The 15,102-nt window shown below is 36.9% G+C and overlaps 1 long non-coding RNA gene across 1 annotated transcript in view; it reads left to right on the top strand.

Moving 5' to 3' along the window:
* The window catches only part of LOC137476967 (uncharacterized), a 36,042-nt gene extending 21,357 nt beyond the window's left edge, over window positions 1-14,685 (top strand). Inside the window, exons 2-3 of the long non-coding RNA XR_011000754.1 lie at window positions 10,278-10,365; window positions 12,047-14,685. This is a non-coding gene — a long non-coding RNA (uncharacterized lncRNA). The remainder of the gene's footprint in view (window positions 1-10,277; window positions 10,366-12,046) is intronic.
* The last annotated feature ends 417 nt before the right edge of the window (window positions 14,686-15,102 follow it).

Raw genomic sequence — 15,102 nt, 5'->3', positions numbered from 1 at the left:
TACCAGTAGTTTGAAGGGACAATACAAATAATAGAAAGATGGAGAAATAAGTGATGACCAATAAATATCCAGTTCATCAGTTGGTGTCTTGTATATCTGCATATGTCTGCAGCCTCTTTGATGAAAGGCTATTAAAATGTTAGCTGGAGAGCCCTCTTATTTATTTGGTGAGTGGATTTATGGAGAACCTTGATAGTTCAGCCAAGAAATTGGTAATCATGGAAAGTGGAGCTCACAGGAAGGGCTTCTAGTTATCAAAAGGGGAAGTGATTACACTGAAATAGGAGAATACCTCCCTATTCTTTTAAGCATTTTTGTAAGTAGAAGCTGTCTTCTAGTTATTCAAGACTTCTGAGGGTCTTCGTCTGATACCTAGCCAGAACAAGAATATGGAAACATGAACTGTTCTACCCCTGAACAGCATTTTTATCCTCTTCAACTTTGGCTTGAACACTGGGAGAGATAGGAAGGAACACTTTTGCCCATGTTAAGAGTGTGTGTGAGTGCATGTGTGTATGTACATATATATCTATGTATATATGGGCCTATCTCAGTGATTTAATTCTGGCTTTGCTCTCTGAATATGACAGCCCAGAAAACCAGATGGAAAAGTGACAATATTTGGTCTGTTCCTGTGGTCATGTTGGTGACCATGGTTAGTCAAATGAGTAGAAAGATTCTCATCTGCTTTATTAAGGGTAGGCCAATGGTAATCTGATGGAGTGTCAAAAGAAACAAAGAATTATGCCTATTTAATGGACTCTGCACTCTTCTATTGGACAGTCATTAGAGGACAATTTTCATAATATACATAGTCCAGGGCTATCTCATTTTGCTTTAAATGTCATACAGGCTTGGGTATGTATGCTTAATAAAGTATATTATAGCCAGGGAAGTTAATATCCTTAATGTAGTGAGTAATGTTAGTGAGTCTATGACTTAAGATCCTACAGTTCAATTAGAACAGACAATGAGTCAGAAACAAACCATTTTTAACCACATAAAACTTACCAAGGAGATGAGTAGTAGTCGGCATGGATGTATCATGAAGAAATCATGCACACATGATAAGATGTAAACACAATGTGATAAACATAATTGTATTCTATGGCGTGCCTTGTGGATAGAGTGACAAATATGTTTTTACAGCAATAAGGTTTCTGAGTCTTACATGATATTCTGATATTCAAAACAAAGATGTATTGACTGAATAAAATTACTCTTATGTGGTGGATATTACGCAGTTGGGATACCATATGGAAAGAGTAGATAAGAGTTGCTAAATCTCAACAGCTTTGTGGGATCTGCAGGGGTGACTTCTGGATATAGGATTCTTTGGAATTATATTTTCAGACTATGTCTAACTGGAAGATCATTCAAATATGTTGGGAGAAAAACATTTAGAAATCTTAAATGTATTTTGAAGTTTTAAACTGATCAAGTGTATCATATTAGATGATCAAACGGATTGTATAATTTCTAAAGTGTTTGTTTCCTATTATTTCCTTATAGAGGAGGAAATAACGGGAAACACACACAGCTAATGGAGCTCAATATTGAAATCAGTAAGAACCTTATTGCTGAATGTCAATATACAAAGGGCCAAAGCTAAAAGTCAACCCAACAACTTTGAATTAAGATTCTGTATCTTCCTTGGATATTCATGTACCTTTTCTTATATTCAGCATGATTTTTATTCCTTGGACAAATTTCCATAGCTTTCTAACTCTCTGTGTCAAGAAATTTCTCATAGGAGTAGTTTTAGCTTAATGTTGTTTATTCTGCCTCCTTATTTGGGTTAGCTGAACACTAGAGACTGGTTTCCCACAAAGGTATGTGAAGGCTATGAGATTTTCCCAGGACAATGTGAGACAGTAGGAAAGTAAGAGAGTTTTTGTCCTGCTTTTAAATGTGTAATGTCTCAAGAAATACTTTTAGGGCTTAATGCTGATCAGAATGTTTCCAGCAAATTCAGCTTTTCTCCATTGCTTTTCTATAATTTTCTTTACTTTGTCTATGACATAATAAAGTACAATTTACTTAAGGGAACTTAATCAGCCCACCTACCTATGACAGATGTAAAACTTAAGTTAAAAAAAGCAAATAAGGGAAATGTAATTGTGTTTAAAAGCTGGAAATTAGCTACTTGAAATAACTCCAAATGCATACAGAATGCAGACCATCTGTAATTGTACTAACTTTATTTTCTTAAATGCTACTGGAAGTAAAGACAAATATGCAGAGTCAAATAAGTTCTTCAAAATAATTCCCAGACAATAGTGTTGTGTCTTTATTTACAGCTACTTTTACCTCAGTGTAATCCCATAGACTTCATATGATATTAGGTGATAGTACATCATATATTTTTCATCTTTTATGAGGTGGATATTTTCACAGATATTCTCTTCCTTCTGCATGCAGAAGACTGTTGTGATTCATCCTACTTTGGTGCTGAGTGAGGATATTTTAGCTGCAAACAAATATTACTTGAACTTATTGTTCTGAAGACTAACTTGAATGGATGGATTCCATAAATTCTAGAGACTGCATGAAATACCCTGATACATCTTCATCAAATTCAATTTTTCACTGGAAGAATAGTGGTCTTAATGCATGTTGTTGCATGCTGTTAATATTCTCAGATCATTTTCAGGGCCCTGTGTTTGTACTTGTTTCCCAATTCTTGACATGGCTTCAATACATTGGAATGAAAAGTGAAAATTATTCATATGGGGAAATGTAAAAGGAGTGATAGTACAAAGTCCACAAAAATTGAGCTTTGTGGGTTTGGTTTTTACTCTCATCTCTCCCCTTCTGTTTTCTCCTTTTTTTTTTTCTTTTTTTTTTCTTTTGTTTTAATAAGAAAACTTCAAAGAGTCGTGTATGCAATTTTTTTTTTTTGTTCTATGTGCACTTTTATGGATTTAAAAACAGACTCATAGTGTAAAGATATGTGACCACTTCCACAGGAGCCATTTTCTGTTTTTTATGGTATTATCTCCAAGATTGTCAGGCATATTTCAAGTTGATAAAATGATATTCAAGTGACCAGCAGATAATTATCTGCAGTGGTAGATGCAGAGCTTCCTGACTCTTAAGCACATTCAGGAAATAGGAAATTATTCTATTCTGTGACAGGGACTGTGTTCTAACTAAGGTATTTTGAATGGATTCTCATACTTCTATAAATTACAAATTATAAATTTAGTGACAATAGAGTAAAGGATGTTTAAGTGTGACTCAATCTCTTTTTAAATGATAAACATTAACTTAGGTTACAAAAATTGGCCAGAGAATGTTCATTTATTTCTACCTGCAGACATTCAGCCTGAAAAGTTCATCAGCTGTATTGAGGTAAAGATGAAATTAATAAGAGATTGACAAAAATGTTCAAAAAATTCAAGTACTGTGTAATTTTAAAACCATAGAAGGGATGCAAAATAACTTCCCAAACACATAAGGACCAGATTTACCACAAGCCAAGAGAATACAGTACATTTTCAAAGGTCAACAGAGTATCAAAAAGTCTGAGGCTACATCTGAGTAGCTGAACAATTTCTTTGCATTGCTGTTTTTGTAAAATTGTTGGTTAAAGGAGTTATTATTTAAAGTAAAAATCTGGAGGACTTTTATTATAACTAATTTGTCATCTAAAGAGGTTACACAGCAGTTGTACACTAACAATTGCAAAAATAAGGTTCTTTTCTCTTTTGAGATTTCTGAGCTTAACTATGATTTGTAAGGACTGCCTAAAATGACCTAAAAGTAATGGGGAATGGAAAGTGGTGTCTATATTTAAAAATGGCTCCAGGAAATTACCAACAAGTAAATGTGACTCTAATTCTGCATTAAGTGTTGTTTACTGTAGCAAATAAGAAAATTGTTAGAGATGTGGATTAACATATCAAAAGTGATAAAGAAGTTATTCAAAACTCCTACATTGTTGAGAGGAATGTAGAAGAGGTGAAGTAGAGAGTACTCATTAGACCTGGAGAACTGGTAGATGCTCAAAAGGCAGCCAATCAGTCATCTAGAGAAACTCAGTTAAAACCAGCAAGTAATATTGCTAATATTCAGAGAAGCCTCTTGCTCTTTGAGAACATAATGATGAGTACATTTCAAGTCACTTTGGAAAGTGACCCGTCATTATCACTCTTTTCAGCAAGAAAAATTGAAACATGAAAAGGGAAAGGTGCCTGACAAAGGTCACACAGGAGGAATATGGCTACAATACAAAACATGTCTCCTAAGCTCCCTCTCAGGGCTTGCCCTGACACTAATGGGAGTCAGAGCTTTGACTGCCAGTGGTGATGGGTGAATCAGCGTTCCCATTCCTCTCCAGTAAAAGTGTCTGAGAGATATGTGACTGAGGGTCTGGTAATTGCATGGCTGATACTGAAAGGTTTTACACAAAGTAGAAGACAGGAAAAAGCCTTCATTATTTCAATTAGGAGACTAGGCCATGCATAATGAATTCAGGCAGGAAAGCTGTTCCAGTCAGAGTTAGCTTAGGTTCAGAGAAGGGTGAATCAGAGCTTTTTCTGAGGGCTAATTCTGAGAAGGGATGAAATATATAACACAGCATAAGTAAGGGAACTGTGCAGATGGTGAAGAACTATTATTTATTAACTACTTGAATGTCTTCGTTTCTTGTCAGTGTCCTGTTTGGAAGGGCAAAGTAGGGCTTTTTTTTTTTAATGGGGTGAGTAATGACTTAACAATTTTCCTGAGAAAATTAAACTATGATTCACTAGAACTCACTCGTACTGAAGAGTATGAAAAGTGTCCATATTCCATAAGCTTTATTCATAACTGAGGGAAATCTATTCTGACACTGGAGGGTCCTTTGATATAGCAAATAGCGATGAAGTAACTGAAAACAGGAGAAAAAAAATAAAAATCAAGTAAGATCAAATAAAATGTACCACTTCTTTTTATCTTGTGACAGTCCAAGTACCATCAGAGCAGAGGTAAGTCCTGGGGGAGTATCAAAGAATGCAAGCTATCACAAGCCTTTCTAAAAAACTGTGGCCTTATTTGATTGTGAATTGGTGGATTTTTATATCAGGTTTTTGACAAAACAGGGTAAGTTTCTGCTGTGGCTTGAGTGTATTTTATTGGGCTCATGCAGGAGTTCATGACTTGTCTGGTATATATCTCCTTGAAGCAAAAGCATTTTTCAGGGATGGTAATAGGTTTAGAAGGTTATCCTGAAGAAAACAAGCATACTGAGGACCTGTCTTCTATGCCATTCTTTCCCTCCACAATTTTTGTGTAAATCCAGACACTTTCTCATGCAACATTTTTCTTCTCATATCCATTTTGGAGCTACTGGTCTGTTTGGATTGCAAGCAGCTCAGAAACATTTTTCTGAGTATGTCCTTACTGACAGATATTAAATAACTTATTTGGCATCTCTTGGGTGTAGACAGCCAGAAGCCTTCTCAGAGGCACCTGACACATCCAGAGACTCTGCAAAGAAGCTGGATCATGTCTGGGCAGCAGGAGAATGTGTGGAGTGGTCAGATCAGTCTGTCCCATCAGAGCAATCTGTCCTCTTGTTCTACAACACTCTGTGTAAATATGGTTCTTTATTTCAAAGAAATGCTAAACCGGTGACAGTCCATCTGGGCACAGCTGTTTTCTTTAGCACACATCAGTCTTCACTGCACTTATTAACAGTTCCACTAGAAAGCGTGGAAATATTGTACGAAAAGAAGTTTTTCCTCACAATGCCAGCCTTATCTTTCCATTTTTTCCCTCTCTTTGGTAGTTTCAAAGCATGCAATGCTTATAGAATAAACATGTTCAACAACAGGTTCTGAAAACTGTTAGACCCATATTTTAAAACTGACATGTATGTCTAAATTGTCTTCTCATTCTGAAACATTTCTTATTTAATTAAGACTTCTGGCTTTCCTTTAACAGTCTAACATCCAGACTTTCACAAAGACATCTGAAGCTGAAAAGACAACATGCATTAAAAATATTTAAACTCTCTTAAAATATGGAAACACTAGAGGTTTCCAAGAATCTATGTTGCTGCATGAGTGAATCACGAAAAGGAAAGACCAGAAGTTTACAGACTTGTCACAACATTCTGTGAGGTGTTTTAAGGAAAGCAAATTTTTACAAAAGCCATAATGAAAAAAAATGGATTCAGTAACACTAGTTAATTAAACAAATAAACAGAGCATAATTTATTATTTTCAGACTAGCTAAGAGTAGGTTTCCAGGAGTTTTTTTATTTCTCATGTGCTCTTTCCTTCTGAGTGAGGTATCTAATTAAGTCTGTGTTTAGCAAGTAGATATTTGTTCCTCAGTTAGGCACCTTGTAATTTTGCCATTAATAGAAGGAGCAATGTGCCAAGTACTGCCTTTTCTACCCTCTGTGCTCTTGCTCCAGCAGTCCCTGTTTTGGCTGGGGGGGTCCTGCTAGAAAACCATCAATTCCTCAGCCTCTTGTGCTCTCCTCAGCCCCGCAGCTGAGATTTGGATGCTCCTTGCTAACCCAGCCTGGGATTTATCTATTTTCCCTGACTCTGCCAGGCAACCAGGATAAGAGTTTGTCATGCTTCATCCCTCATTAGTAAATAGTTATTTATTTGCCTCGAGTCTTCACACTAATGCCTGTGGTTGTCCTCTAAAGCTTGCTGTAACGTTGCTGGAGCTTGCCAGCTCCCAGCCAGTCACGCTTTAGGGACAGGGGCTGGCAATCCATCACGGCGCTTCACGCGTCGCATTGCAGCTTGGCTGACACGAGCTGACACAACCCCACACTTGGCAGCACAACACAGCAGCTTAAAACGTGGCAGTGGGTCAGAGCAGCCCTCTGAAAACTCCTTACTCATTGCAGACCCCTATTCACCTCTTTTCCTCTATAAGACAGAAACACCCTCAGTTCAAAAAGAGGAAAAAGAAGAGAAAGCCTGTGGTGCATTACAACAATTTCTATGCTTTAGCAATGCAGATTTCTGATTTTGGATATTTACATGAAAATTTGGTGTTACTAATCCTTTTAAAAAATGCTTCTACTAAGCTAAAAGCTTAAAGGGATAAGTCAGGTGGAAAATGCGCTGAAGACAAAACAGGTGACTGAAACCTGGCTGAAGTTTCTGTCCTGTCACAGCTCTCTGATCCAGGGTTGGTCTCTTAGGCTAGGCTTTCAAAGATGTTTGGCTGCCAAGCCCTAATTTGGAAATTCCTAACACCATTAATTAACTTTAGCCTCCGACTAAGTTTAGTTTCCCCTTGTCTGAATTGCCTTTTTTTAGAAATTCACTGTTTTCTCCCTACTGCATTAAAAAAAAAAAAAAAAAAAAAAAAAAAGAGTTGGTAGTATTACAGGAATAACTTAGAAAGATGGATAGAAAGATAGAAAGTATCACTTTTATTTTTCTGTATTTCAGTAAAGACTCCAGACTTATAATGTACTATGAACATTCTGCTAAATTGCCTTCAAAGTTCCTGTATTTTTCTAAGGGTATAATTTTGGAATTCTGGTACTATTGTTTTGGCATCCTACATTTACTCTGTGCCTTTCCTCACAGTGTATCATGTAGCTACCATGCCATCTGTGTTTTATCTTAATTTCAGGCATGGTCTATTAATTGAAACTTGAATTGGATGGTAGACTGCAGTTATTTCTTTTTTTAATGTGTGGTAGTGCTGTATATAGATAGGAAAATCTCATTCTATTGCAGATAGTTTTTCTATTTCTCTTCAGTTTTGGCCACCATAAACTTCAGGTTTTTAAGTATTATCTTTTCTTTCACAGCACATGAAGGTCATTCAGTCCTTCCTATCTCTAATCCCCCAGCAACCCTATTTTCCCTCATTTTTACTACCTCCCATATGCATAGTCATGACTATTTAAGAAAAGAAAAAGATATATCCTGGTTGACAGCTGTGACAAATGTTCATTCATTACTTTCATGCATAATTAAATTATTTTCTTAATTGTATCCAATTAATATTTAACTTTTTAAAATTCAAATTAAGATACTTGACTTGCAATAAGAGAAGTTTCTCAGAATTATGAAGGACTGAAACCACATTTCTTGTGTTTCCCATTGAAACTAAAAGGGAAAGTTCAGACAGTATACCTTAAACAAAACCAAGGAGAATCCATGAGGAAAATATGCTTTGGTATTCAAAGTGCACTTTGAGCCAAGTCCTACCATTTTTCAATTTATGCATAGATAGACACCTCGATGAAGCTACTGATAAGAGGAGCAAAAATCATACCTAATAACTGAATGCATCTAAAATTTGGGGTCACATCTGTCTGCCTTGCTACATCTGGCAGAGTGTAATAATTAGGTTTTCTCACAAAGATGAGAATTACAAAAAATGTATTTGTTGAGATTATTATCCCTTCAAGAGACTTCAGATCCATTTTTAATTGATGTAAATAACAGCTCTGCTGAAGCCAGTTGAACCCTGCTGTTAGCTGCCTGCAGGGAATCTGTCCTTCCATTCCCAGGTCAGACTTGACAAGAGTTGCGTGACCCACAGTTGTTTTTACTTTGACATTCTCCAAAACATTTGTTGTAATTTTATCTTGGTGGGAAGGTTTCTTTACTCTGTTTTGATTTCAAACTTTTTAAAACAAAAAGTAGTTGAAGTAGAAATAAAGTTTAAAACACATTTGTTTACATATATAATTAAGTGTTTCACTAAGAGCATCAGAATTCTTTTGTTTTGGTCTAAAATATTTCCCTAAAATTAACACTCTCTAATTCTGTTCAAAGGCACAAAATGCCTGTCTACGTCTAATACATTTATAGAGAATGAAAGCATCTGTTTTCAACCAATAAAGTTTCTTCACTTTGGGTAAGTAAAATGCTAGAGAAGAAGGAATTAATATGTCTTTTTATGGCTTTTTGCACGTAGTTGCATTTCATTTTGAATACAAACTTAAATGCAGCATAGCTGCTGTTTGTCCCTTAGCTTTCCACACCCTGGGGGACTGTGTCAGGTGACTTAATGCTGTTTGCAGAAAGCAGCTACAGTAGATTGAACAAGAGAAGGATTTTGCCCTCATTCATTTGCTTTTAAAGAATAGTGTCCAGGGTGAAGGATGAGTGTTTACTAATGTGTAGGCAAGAAGGTCAAGAAAAGGTTTCTGTTTGTTTTCATAGAATCAAGCCCAGCAATACTTTTGTACAAATCTGTTGTGCCAAATCCAGCTCTATAATGCTAGGATTGATCAGAGAAAAGAAGGAAAAAAACCCAATGGGAACTGAATTTGCAATGTTATCCTATGGGAAGGAATGCCTTCTTGACCCCAAGTTTATGTCCCGAAGAATAAAACCTGATAGAAGCTGTCAGTTTTATCTAAAGCTGCAGAGCTGTAAGGATTATTTCAGCTGAGGATCTTAATATTGGTCTCTGCCTTCACACAAGAAATGACACTTATGTAAGGAGATACCAAGAGCTTTAAGAATTAAAATGAACTTAAACCTCGGGCTCCGTGGGGTACAGATGCACTTTCTGTCTGGATTCCCACACACACTGATACATTTTCCATTGCTTCTTTAACTTCCATCAAAAACCAAGTGAAAACTCAAAGGCCAGATGCAGCAGCAGGGTTGTCTTTCCTGTATGCTGTCCCATATCTGATGGGAGAGGGTAACAGGGAGGGGATAGCTGTGGCTTCAAAGTAAAATTCTCAATTTCCATCATGAGGGTTTGTGCCCTGCACCCCCAATGCCTCTGCTACCCCGAGGGGAGCTGTGTTTTTTCAAAAGAACAAAGTCAAGGCTTTGGAACTTGCAAAGTATGGGGAATAATTTTGTCTAAAATGATGGCAGCAGAGTCCTTTTTCTTACCTTAAACATGGGTAATAAACTAGGAGGTTCACAAAATGTGCGACTAAGGACACAGAAAAAGGTGGATGGCAAAGAGGAGCGCAGAAATTATGTTGGATGAGAAGGTGAAAACTTCACATCCGTTGCATGATCAGGATGTGTGCTGGCCAAAACTTCTTCTCTATGCCTCTCCCTCAGCATGTCTCAGGAAGGACCAGCCAGAAAGGGGAAATCTGCAGCAAACTGGAGGTGGAGATTTATGGGTCAAAGACAATTTAAGATAGCATTTCCCTGTAGCTCATTGCTGGAGACCTAGGCTTCGGCTCTCAGTTACAGAAAAAAAAATTTGGGAGACACTAAAAACTATCCCAGATAAACAGGGGAAATTATGGACTGTTTAAATATCTCTCATTTCTTGTATATTTTCCACCGGGAACCAGGAAATAGGAGAGGTTTCTTAAGGAGAATGGCTGAATGCCCTAAGAAAAAAAGAAAAAAAATTAAAAAGATAAAAAAATCTGTTGTCAATCCTAGATCTCTCTAGGCAATTTAGGTACCTGCAATAAGATACTTTCCTAATCACCATCATAGCTGTTTTCTTGACTAGATGAAACTTTTTTTATCAATACAAAATGCCAGCTTTAATAACTTTTGCGGTTTGCTATGACTGTGAAAGTTCTTTCTGATATACTTTTAGCAGCTTTAGAGATCACTGTCTTTCCAAAACTAGGCTTTTCAAATGAAAGTAATGATTTTTGTTCAGTTTTGAGGAGTCATCCATAAGATATCCAGCAGTGGTCTGTTCAGTAATACTGTTCTCATTTAAAACTTTATAATGAAGGGTCTCAGCAGGCTCTAGAACATCTCTGTGGTCAGCCCATGGTCTTCCAATGTTGGCTTAGAGTACATGAGCAGGTCAAGCTGCAGTGTTCATCGTTCCTTATTTCTATTATTAAGATCTTTAAAACTCAGCTCAATCATCTTTAGGCATCTAGGAATCTTGTCTTGCAATAAATACACACTCAACATTAAATATTGGTCTAAATTTCCTAATCTTACCTTTTAACTACAAATTGGTGATATTCATTTTCACAGTGTCTTCTTAAAGATTTAAATGAGATCTACTGAGAAATGTATTTTATGATAACAAAATTAGAGCTGAACAACAGAATTACATTTTAGGGGGGTTATATAATGCAGGAAGTATTAGATGATACTTGTGGTGTAATTAGGTTAAAATTATGTATGCAGTTTGTGTGAGATTTTTTCCTTTAAATTGATTCAGTTTGCATGGAATATTAAAGCAATGAGCTGTCATGCACTATAAGAAAATAACATGGCTAGACACACAGTGCAGCAGAGTATTTCATAAACCCTTCCTGGAATATTTTTTAATAGTCCAATATTTAAAAAGATTAGTTAGAAGAATGCTCAGAAGTTATGAATTGTAAGCAAAGACATTTATTAAGCTCTTGACACCTTAGATACAAAAATTCCTATTGTCTGCAAATCCTAGAATAGCAGCAGAAGTTTGCTGATGTTGTAGTATCTAAATGAAATCTTAGAAAGTTGGAAGGATTTTAGAAACACTTCAGCGTCATAATAAGAAAATGCAGGAGAGAAATACATGTTATAGATTAAAAAAATCACTCTGTTTGTACCTTTTAGGTGAGCCTGCCTATATGTCACTTATGGATAAATCAGATAAATCAGAAAAATATATTTCATCTTTACTCTTTTTACCCTGTTGAAAAAACCTCCAGAGCAAACTGCACAAATAAGGGCTCCAAAAAACCAAAATTATGTATACAAAGGGTTTGGTTCTTTCTCACCAGTATAAAATTTGCTCATAGAACCAAGTTAAAATAACAAACTCATGGGAATTACAAATAAATGAAGAAGCATTTCAGAATCTATCTTATCTCTAATTAATCATGTAATGTCAGAACAAAGATCAGATTTTTTCATTGTTCCCAGCTCTCTCTTTCATGAAAAACAAAATATTTCTTGGGATCACTGGTTCAAATACCCACCAGTTTATAATTAGATTTTTCTCCTCCAATCCCCTCATGCCAGATTATTCCAGCAACTTTAGCCTATCTTTATCAAACTTTCTTGAGAGATTTTGTTTGTGTTCTTTATTTTTACTAGCTGTGCAGTAGAACTGCTGCAATAATCTGGGTTTCATATTTTGTTTTTATAGTCATCCAAACTCTGTCATATGTTTTTTAAAGGACCCCTGGAGCTGCTGCTGGACAGACATAGGAAAGCAATTTGGTATCCATGTGTGCCTGAGTAGAGCCATGATAGGAATCTTGCCTCCTCTTGGACTTGCAGTGAAAATGGAGAGGGAGAGATGAAGCAGGACATAGTCACCACCTGTGGATCCAGTGGCATCTCATTTGTCCTTCTTCACCCTGGACTTCTTGCTGGTGGAGGTCCCAGAGTCTTCTGGGCTGCCACCTTTACGCGGTCCAAATTCTGGGTATCCACAGGGTGGTCACAGGTGCCATTCCCATAAGCTGGGGTGATGTGCTGGGAGTCGCTTCCTTTCCCGCAGTTTGCCAGAGTGGAAATGTTCGTCTGGATGTGTGAACCTGAATGTGCTAACCCGATCTTACCTCTGCTAGGCCTGGAATTAATGCTTTCCTGTTGCAAATTCCTCCCTTCTGTGCTTATCTGAATTAGCCCTGTGGTTGCTTATAATTTCTGGCAAGCTCCTCTTGTGGTCTTGACACTGTTTGAGAAAGGCAACTGTGTTCTTTAAGTCCTTTCAAATAGCCATTCCTGGAAGTTTTGTTACATGTGGCAAATAAACTATAAGGAAACTTCTTTCAGATTTCAGGGAGGGCAAATTAAGATGGATGAAATTACTTCTAAACTAAGCATATTATATGCACATGTTAGCTACCACAGCTTGCTTAGTGCCAGGATATCAAATCACATCGCCTAACTTCATTCCGGTTCTGGCATTAGAGGTCTTTGTTAAAAGACAACAATCTTTTCAGCTTTTGCAACATGAGGGTATTTTTATCAAACAGTTTGTGAATATTCAGGCATATGAATGAGACTGTGAATGGAACAGGGCATGTGTTATTAGTGGAACCATATGTACAGAAATGATTTCTTAAGAATGCTCCAACAGTGTAGAAGACAGCTAGAAATTAGGGCCTGGTTAGCAGTCTTAGCTAAACAGGGTATATCATATTTTGCATTATGTGCCCTTGTTTTATCAACGTGTAATGTACTGTTTGGCATATCACATCAGAGAGCTTCCTCATCTGATGCAGAAAGTGACTGTGACAGCTGTTTTTATTGCAAATCTCTCCTCCAGTGTCCCCTCTGCTATAAAATTGGGAAACAAATGAGAGAACTTGATGAATAGCAGATTCAGTTTATTGGCAGTTACATTTATTTTTCTATCTTTATATAAAACATGAAGTATCAATATATCAATCTTTATGTATGTGACTGTAACCATATTTTTCCAGCCTGTGCACAGTGCTTGTATTCTAGGCTCATAAGGTGTGTGGGAAAAGGCCCTCTGAGTGTTTGAATAACTCTTAGCACAATAGACCTTAAAGGATGATTTGTGCCTTTGGGCACTGCAGCCGTGTAAGTACGGAACATCTGAAATATATTCTGGAATAGGGAACTGAAAATTAAATGGGAAATGCTCATTATGTTGCATGTGTTATGATCAGCCTAATTTGTCAGTACTGAAGTGGTTTGTCTTCAGAGGGACATTAGGTAATATCTGGACGAACCCAAAGCAGCTTTGGCTCAGATTTACAATGTTATTCAGGCACTTCCCTCACACTGATTTCCAAAGGCAATGGGAATAGATTGACTAGACTCTAGTGGCCACCACCATTTATTCCTTTTACTGAGGGGATGCTTTGGAGCAGATAGGTTGCACAAATCTTGATCAGTCTTAGACAGGTGACAAACACTGTGACAATGAGCAGGGAAACAGAGATAGCTCTAATCACAAACAGATGCCAAACTGACTCTTTTGGCCTATTGAAATCTGTACTTGGACATTGATTGCACACTTAAGCATTGAGAAACCATTGACACTCTTCTTAATTCAACTGAAATCTTAAGATTTAGATCTTAATATAAGAGCTATGCATGTTCTTGAGTGGATAGAACAGGATGGGGGTGGGTAAAGGGGAATGCTGGATCTAAACCTGGCAGCTGGGTTAGTTATACATGCCCCGAGTACAGGCAAGGCTGGAAAGTAGGCTGTAGCAGGACACTGGTGCTTGTTGGAGACATTTTCAATAGCCTAGTTTAAACACGGGACTGAACTGCCTCTATAAACCTAAGTACATCATTCATCACGTGGGTCTTCTGCATATCTTTTGAATGCTGAAGACATCCTTGCAGGCTATAAATAATTATTGATATTTCACATAAGACACACTAACTATACTCCAGGACTTAGGTGTTATTGATTTAGCTATTACTTTTCACATTTCTTCTTCACCCTTAGAAGATTTGCTGTTCACTGCATTTTATAATTATTGCACTCCAGAATTTTAAATGCTCCCAGAAACTCCTCTGCCTTTCAGCTAATAAAACAACAGACTGGTGCATTAGATAGGATATTTGCTTTTGTTTATAACCTCAGGTTTATGTCTCACTTTTTTCATATCTGGATGTACAACAAAGTGAATCATTATACATAGATACAATCTCACTGGCCATAAGTCTCTAGGGACGAAGATCCCATCTTGACCAGAACCTTGTGCTAGGTTTTATTTTACAACACTGACCTGAGAAGCTGCAAAGAAATAATGTAGCATCAGCTACCATAAAATAAATCACCACCTTTCTCCTGCCATTGTCCCACATTGAATTCAGTATTGTCTCTACCAGGGAATGTGCCCTACCTGCAGTTACACATACCACACCACTGAGTGTCCAAGAAAGTGAAATTGCAAGCACTTTATATAAACAGCAACTTCAATCATTGAAAGTAACAAGCTTTCAGTAGTGTTTATGAAGAACAGGAAGGAGTTCTTCACTTCTTAAGAGACAAGCAGGTAAAGCAGGTGTGTATTTTCACCGGTGCAGTGTAACTATGTATGGGTTTCTCAATGCACATACAATATAGATGTGCTTACTGCAAAGATGAAGAAAGAGTAAATGTTAAATTGCTACTTTTTCATTGTGGTCTACAGATCCATTTTATTATACTAAAACGGTTTATCTTCACACTGATCCAATGTTTTATTTCTATAAAACGGGAATACTAGCATTTACCAGCATATGGTGTTGGAGA

This window comes from Anomalospiza imberbis, chromosome 7 (assembly GCF_031753505.1).
Source record: "Anomalospiza imberbis isolate Cuckoo-Finch-1a 21T00152 chromosome 7, ASM3175350v1, whole genome shotgun sequence".
Taxonomy (NCBI): Eukaryota; Metazoa; Chordata; class Aves; order Passeriformes; family Viduidae; genus Anomalospiza; species Anomalospiza imberbis.
This window is presented reverse-complemented; position numbering and strand designations above follow the sequence as displayed.